At 40.7% G+C, this 7,837-nt stretch overlaps 1 protein-coding gene and 1 long non-coding RNA gene across 3 annotated transcripts in view; both read left to right on the top strand.

The window, feature by feature from the left end:
- Window positions 1-3,438, top strand: LOC108444730. Its single transcript, XR_001859388.1, has 2 exons — window positions 1-85; window positions 1,486-3,438. It is a non-coding gene; the product is annotated as an uncharacterized LOC108444730 (long non-coding RNA).
- The window catches only part of METTL15 (methyltransferase like 15), a 90,983-nt gene that overhangs the window by 13,602 nt on the left and 69,544 nt on the right, over window positions 1-7,837 (top strand). The window lies entirely within an intron of this gene.

Here is a 7,837-nt window from a genome sequence, read left to right as displayed (position 1 = left end):
CTTACTTCTGACAGAAAAAAATTCAGCCTTCAGTTGTTAAAGTCAGCCAGGACTCTTAAGTGACAGAAAACAGCATTTTTCAATGGTAGATATTTTTATTTATAATAAATAGTGCTACTTGAGCAGCTTGTAAAAAAAGAAGATTTAAAATGGGCTGCTTCAGCTTCAAACTGTACAAAGCATTATTTGTATTTTGATTTTTTTGAGATGTTTATCTGAAATGGAGTTGAAACAGTGCTCCTGAAAGTCTCCTTCAAAAAGCCTACTTGAGCAGTTGTGTCAGTATACACTTCTGGTCATCTAAATATAAAACAAGACTTTTGCTAAGAAGGTCAATGTAACTACTTTCCTTTTGATCTTGCATCCTTGTGGGTGCCTGGGTAGTTCTGTAGGAAAAGTTTTACTGAATGAGTCAGTGCACTGAGTCATAGGCAGCATGAAGCCTGTAGTGCTGTAGACTAACTAATTGGTAACAGTCTCAAATGTAATTAAAGCACAGTTGTCAGCTCTGTGTTACTGATTGACATCCCACCGAAGTATTTTGTTTTTAGCAACTTAGATTAATTGTTCTTTGCTGTTAAAATTTGTGTGTTTTAAGAAGTTGTTTCTGTTGACTAGACCTGCCATTGCCACTATCTTTTACTATCCCCTCTGATTTTTATAGTACTCTGTTTGAATTTTTTCCCTGTGTTAGGTCACATAATTCAGTAATTATGCTTTTTACCATGCCTGTGCATTTACAGATGTTTAAAGTCCTTTGAGGACTTCTTAAAGTTTTCGTCATTAAGAACTGTCCTATTAATACTGATTAATGTTTTTTCACTCTTCCTAAACTCTTTAAAGCATCATTCAAAACTTTTTAAAAATCAAACTTAAATATATTTTTTGTGTTGACTTGCAGGTTACATTTTAAATTTTGCTAGTTTTCACTTGTATTGTGCCCTGTTTTATAATAATAAATGGCTTTTCTTTATCCCAGTGCGTGGCCACCATCTCCAGGTGATGGCAGTGGTTTCCAATATCATTGGAGCCTTTCTTTCTCCTGTTCTTCAGTTGCTTTGTGTGTGTGTTTCTTACCATCATGCAGCTTGAGGCAAAGGGCTCTATTGGGGGATGTGGGAGGACATGTCTTGAAGCTGTCTCTTCCGTTAAGGAAAATAAAACCACCTTAAAGTATTGGGAGAAAAGCAAGGTTTTAATTTTTTTTTGGTCATTTGCATTATTAGAGAAAGCAAACCTTGCTGGCTTTGCGCAGTACTCCTGCTTGTTCCCACAGAGAAAAGAGGAGTGAAAACATGAATGGATGGTTGCAATTGAGTTTCTTATTTCTAAAAACCACCAAGACAGTAATTTTGAACTTTAAGAAAGGTGCATGCTACTTCCATATGTGATGAATACTGAAGCTGGGATGGTGAACAAATGTCTTTTTAGAGATTGAAGGAGGTAGAGGATTCTTTGATTATATATTCTTTTTTTCTTGAACAGTTTTTATTCTCACTGAAGCTCTTTAAATCTAAAGATACTGCTAAATCACAAGACCATCAGTAATACAGCACTGGTTCACATCAGGAGTGTACCTGACCAGCTGTCCAGTCTCTGGCAGTGCCCAACAGCAGGTGCTAATGGAAACCTAAAAGAAGGGGATGGGAGAGAGTGATTTATTTTCTACCTTGTAGTTCCTTCACCTGACAACAGTAATTTAAGGACTTCTTGCAGGGGAAAAGTTGAGGGTTGTATTTGTATAATATCATTGGCATTATGTTTTTTCAAGTTTGATCTCTCTAAAAAATGTGTTAAATACTAGACTTCTCCCCACAATGTTATTCATAGTTTCAATATTTGCATGAAAGGCACTTTTATATCTGTTCTAATTTGATGCTTGATAATATCATCAAGTTCCCTGAGCTCTTGTATTTTGAGATAAGTGAATCATACCATCTGCTACAGCTGTATAAAAACAATGTTAATAGTGCTCCATAGAAAACTGCTGGAGCTGTCGGATGTTTTATTGGACCAGAGAGATGTGTCCTATGGGAATCCTTTTCCACATTTCCTATTTTCTTGTCTTCATCTAAGCCCAGTTTCATATAAAGCAGCAGCGATGGAAGGTGTTCTGTTCTCTCCCAAAATGATCGGTTGGCTCTGAGATTTGTTCTTTGAATGTGATTTTATTGTTTTTCTGGACTGTAGATTTCCCTCATATCAACTTTTTCCTACGAATGCAAGGCTTACTGATGCAGTTCTTTTTCAGTCTCCTTCCTTTTTAAAGGATTTCCTCCTTCATGGATTTTTCCCTTGTCTTTTATCTTGGTTTTATCTGGTTTTGCTCCTTTTCTAACAGTTTTTTATGTTTCCCCATTTTACTCTTATTGTCCATCAAAGTGTTTTTGCATGTTATCTAAATTTTAAAAACTAAATTTTTAAATAGATTTATGGCTGTAACTCTTTAATGTAGGTATTTGTTCTATTTCATCAGTTTGTGAAGATGCTTACATGTTTTGAATATGGTCACCAAAATCATATTTATCCTAGAGACTAGCAATAAAATTAGTTCTTGAAGAGTAAAATGCAGCATATTTCAAAGCGTCTTTTTTAATTTGAAAGAAGCAGTAAAGATTTAAAGCCAAGCTTTCACCTGTCTTACAGCCACTGAGGAGAATAAAGCTCTACTTGGAAGTATTCTGTTTCTAGATAATATCAGATAAGTTTAGCTGAAATGGAAGATTTTTTTCCTGCTCTGTGCAGGAGATTTAAGAAAAGATTTCTGTGGTGGAGACTTGTAGCTTGGATTTTAAACTTAGTAATTTGGGAACTACTCTATTGTGCAGTAGTTTTGGTGATAAAGTCGATTACTTTGTAAAATACTATTCATATAATCCTGATTATAGAGTTAAAAGTGGTGCTGGTTTCCTATTTGTTCTCATCCCATTTCTCACACACCATTAGCACATACATTTTTTGGGTTTTAGCACTTCACAATTCTTTGGATTAAGTTATTGCTTGGCAGAATCAGTCTGTTCTAAGTTGTAGTACTGAAGATGAAGAAACAAGATTCCTCACCTGTTAATGGCATTTTTGTATCTCAGTACAAAAGTCTGGAAAATCTCACCAGTAGTGGGATTGTCATTTGCTTTAGGTAGAACTTTTCAGGAATGTTTACATACACTAATTAATAAATCATGCCTTTTGAATTGTGTGGGACAATGCTTTCTTCATTACACAAGCAAATAATTAATGGTGATAATATACTTAGTAGAATGCTTAAGTATTTAGAGGTTGTCTTCTGTGTACATTGACATATTGCATGTTACAGCCAATGGTTTTGCCTTACTGCAGTAGATGGATTTGTTTTACAAATGTTGCACAAAATTTCTACTGGATTACTTTGTTCTTCTATGGAGAAAAGGAAAAAATTAAAATCATTAAGTGGCATCAGTAGCACCAGTCTTGGAAGTATTTGTTAGTCTTTTATGGTAGAGAGAATAACTAGCGACTCAAGACTTCATTTCAGCAAAGGTTATTAAAAAATTTTGTCTTGTTGACCTGTCTCTGAGTGGGCATGAATAAGTGCTCACAACCTGATGGAACTGGCATTTAGAAAATCCAGAAGATAAATTTTAACACCTACTAAGGCATGAAACAATTAAGGTACCAACTTTAGAATAGTTACAAAGACTGTAACAGTTACAATAATTTAACAAACAGTCCAGTAAGTACACTTGGAAATATATTCTTAGTCCTGTGTTTTTTAAGGTTCTGTAAAGCATTTTCCCATGCAGTTTAGGAATGTCATTATTTTTGCTCAGCAAGTCAGGTTGCTAGTTTTCTATTTGAGTAGTATATTAAAATATATGCATGCTAAAAGCAAAAGAGTGGAATACAATGGTCAAGTTATCAAAAACAACAACATTATTTTTAACCAAATATTAAAAGTTGTATAAAACAGTGATTCTTACCAAAAGCAGTGTATACCCATGCTGTTTTTTTAGGAGCAAGAGCTCACAGTTACAAGTGAACATATCAAGCTAAGTTTAAAAATACTGCCCTGGTTCTGGCCAGAACGGGGTTAATTTCTGCAGTAGCCAGGAAGAAGCATGACTAGGATATGGAGGTTATTCCATACCACCTCATGTCACTGTTGGGGGGAGGCAGAAGGGACTCACTCTCTTCTGGGAAGAAGGGGTTCCTTTGGGTTGAGAAAGCATGGTGGAGGGAGCTGTCTGGTATTCTCTGTTATCGGGGATGTTTGTCCACGTAAATAATTTCTTTTCTTATACCTTTTGTTATTAATACTGTTGCTGTTAATGTTTGTTTTCTTATGTTGTTGCTGTTTCCAGTAAATTATTCTTACCTCAACCTGTGGTCTTTACCTCTTGTGCCTTCAATTCTCAGTGCCTCTTTACCTCTTCTGCCTTGAATTCTCAATTCCATCCTGCCACAGCGGGGAGGGGAAAGAGGGAGCGAGAGAGAGCACCGTGTGGTTTTGGAGAATCTCGGTGTGGGTACTGAATATGGGAGCACCATTCCTAAACCATGACAGCGATATTTGGTGCCCAGTGTGGGTCACGAAGGGTTGAGATAACAACAGATCTGCCCAGAGCCGGTTGGAAACAAGTTTGATCTAAGCATTTGCTGTATTAAGTCTGGAGCCACTGGTCACAATGTTGCTTGGTCTGTTTATGTGGGTGTGGCACCTAACCCTGTATATCTTTCCATATAAGCACTACATGCCCATCATGGAGCTCATTTTCAAAGCAGGAAAAGGGATCAGGATTGCTTTGCTGTGCTGTGGAATATCAGTCTATGACACGACATCAAGGGCAGTTAGGGTGTTTTGAGATGGGTATGCAGTGCTGCTCTCCTGCCCTTACCTTGGGCACTACCTTTGGGAGTCCATTAATAATCGTATCCAGTCTGTGGAGGGAACAGGGGAGGATAATTTTCCCCAGCCTTTTACCCCCTTTTCCTCCATCACACCTGTTACAACAGCTTTTGAGACTTGAATTCCCTTTGGATGTTAAGGAAGGCATATTCCTGTTGCTAAGTCTTCCAGGTCTCCTCAGTGGGGTCCACACCATGCTTAGAGTCATGAAAGACATTTCTAGGGAGATTCAGAGATCTGCCCCAAGAGTGGATAGACATGAGTGGCATGGAATGTGGGAGAAAATGGGTCATCTTTTGAAGGATTATTCTGCTCCAGTGGTTTGGAAGTTCACCCCTGAAAAACAGCAGGACCCTGATAAAATGGCAGAAACATTTGACTGAAAAAGGCTGTGGTAACTCCAGAGAGGCATGAAGGGATGCAGCCTGATAGGCCTTGGCTACACTGCCTGATACTAGTCAGCACCCTCAGGGAGGAGGAGGAAAGCAGAGCAACAGGAAGCATGGCCATTCAAACTGCAGCTGAACCACAGGAACAACCTGTGCCGGTAGCAGTCGCACCTATACAGCCGAAGAAATCCAAGACCAAATCAGTTTGCCTAGTGAGGGATGAAGAGGAAATAAGGCCCTCAGGACAGGAGGAAGAGCTGAGCCAGAGGTAATTGCCTGATTCCTATCCCCAGGTGAACTGCAAGGTATGCAGAAAGATTTCAGCTGCCAGTCACATGAGCCCCCTGGTGACCTGGCTGCTCCAATGCTGGGATATCGCAACCCAAAATATGAAACTAGATGGTAGCTGAGCAGCTGGGGTCCCTGTCCTGGGATGCAGGCATTGACAAGAGGATCAGGAAGAGGACACAAACGCTCAGCCTCTGGAGGTGACTCCTGTCAAGTGTGAGGGAAATGTATCTTTTCAAGGATGATCTATCAGTGCACTGAGACAAGTAGAACACTGTGGAGAAAGGTATCCAGTCCCTGAGAGAATTAGCTGTGCTGGAGATACTCTATAAGGATTCAAATAATGAGTAGTCCCCTGTAAATCCAGATGAAATCCAGTGTAAACAAATAATGTAGCAGATGTTCCAGTGGAGTGCACCATCGCCATATGCCAACTGATTGGCAGTGATGTCATGGAAAGAACAACAAAGTGTGTATGATTTTGTTACCAATCTCTGGCTATATGAAGACTGTCTCCCTCTGCAGGCCTGTGTCTCATCTGTGGAAATAGTGTCCAAGGACTTCTAACAATTTAAAGAGGACTCAGAGCAATTTAGAAAAGAAATGTCCCATGCCTCACCAGTACAGACTGGAGTCTCTGCTATTGGGAAGAAGCACCCCCTGCTCGAGAGAGAGAGTACACACCAAGAGGTAACCTGTGGATTTACCTGCCTGAGGAGAGGAAGTGGAGTGGAAAACCCTCCTCTGCCCTAGCAGCACAGGTATGTGAGTTGAGAGGAAGAAATTCTTCAAGGATAAATGCTGCTCCAGTTTCCCGGGGCAAGTCCTCAGGTCCTCAGACAGAGTAAAAGGGCTGATGTTACTTCTGATCCTCTTGAAAGGATGTCCAGTTCATATCTACAAGAAGTGAGCAATGAGCACTGTGACCAGAACTAGAAAGGCCCCGCCTGCAGCGAGGTGGGGGAAAGGGAAATCAGATCTATTGGATGGTGTGGATCAGATGGTCTGGCAAATCAGACCCAAAGTAGTATATGGCTTTAGTTGACACCTGTGGGAACAATGTACCCTGATGCCATCAAGATCCGTAGGGGCAGAATCCATCTCTATTTCTGGAGTGACAGGGGATCTCAACAGCTGCCTGTACTGGAAGTTGAAGTGATCCTGACTGAGAGTGAATGACAAAACACCCCATTGTGACTGGCCCAGAGGCCCTGTGCATCCTTAGCATAGATTATCTGAAGAGAGGGTATTTCAAGGACCTAGAAGGACATTGCTGGGCTTTTGGGATAGCTGCCATGTAGACAGAGGAAATTAGACAGGTGAACACCTTGTGTGGTCTGTCAGAGGGCCCTTCTGCTGGGAGATTGTTGAGGGTCGAAGAACAACAGGCACCAGTCACTACCACAGCAGTGCACCGTCGACAACACTGCACCAACTGGGACTGTGTAGCCCCCACCATGAGATTATTTGTGAACTGGAGAGCCAGAGTGGTCAGCAAGCCTCCCTCATGTTTTAAAAGTCCTATACGGCCAGTGCCTAAGTCCAGTGGAGGGTGGAGACTGACAGTAGATTACCGTGGCCTGAACAAGGTCACACCATCACTGAGTGCTGCTGTGCTGGACATGCTGGAACTTCAGAACGAGCTGGGGTTCAAGGCAGCAAAGTGGTGTGTAGTGGTTTGGCCCAAAATACTCATTACTGTTTATCTTCTGTGAGATAAGAATTAGGAAGCAGGCACCAAACTTGGAAGAATATAAAGAAGTTTATTAACAGACCTAAAAGAGGGAAAAAATAATTATACCATACCTTCAGAACTCTCCTCCTCTCCCCCACCTTCCTCCCTTCTCCCACTAACAATGTAAAAAGACAACCCTTAGGATGTTGTCTGTTTACCACTTCCATAATAACCCTGTTCAGTCCATTTAGAAAGAGAAGTCTGTTCTTGCTCATGCTATGAAAACAGTATCACACTGAGACAGCCGCCCACTTCCAAATATTGTTCAGTCCATTTAGGAAGAGGTCTCTCTGCTCGCATGTGAGTCCCTTCCCCCGACTTGCAGCTTTTCCCCCAACTGCTTTCGAGGGTCCACTCTTGAAGGTTTTTGGGGTACAATTTTAAGGTTGAGCCGTTCAGAAACAAAAACAGAGGCCCTTCTCCTTCCCTGGGAGCAAAGGGTCTTCATCATCTTCATCTTTAGGACTATCTCTGGGAGCATCTCTAGGAACTGAGGTTTTCTCCTTTCCCATTTGGAGCAAAAGTCCTCATCTGGTTCATCTC

Source organism: Corvus brachyrhynchos, unplaced genomic scaffold, assembly GCF_000691975.1.
Source record: "Corvus brachyrhynchos isolate BGI_N302 unplaced genomic scaffold, ASM69197v1 scaffold281, whole genome shotgun sequence".
Classification (NCBI taxonomy): domain Eukaryota; kingdom Metazoa; phylum Chordata; class Aves; order Passeriformes; family Corvidae; genus Corvus; species Corvus brachyrhynchos.
The sequence above is the reverse complement of the archived record's forward strand: the minus strand, read 5'-3'. Positions and strand labels throughout refer to the sequence as shown.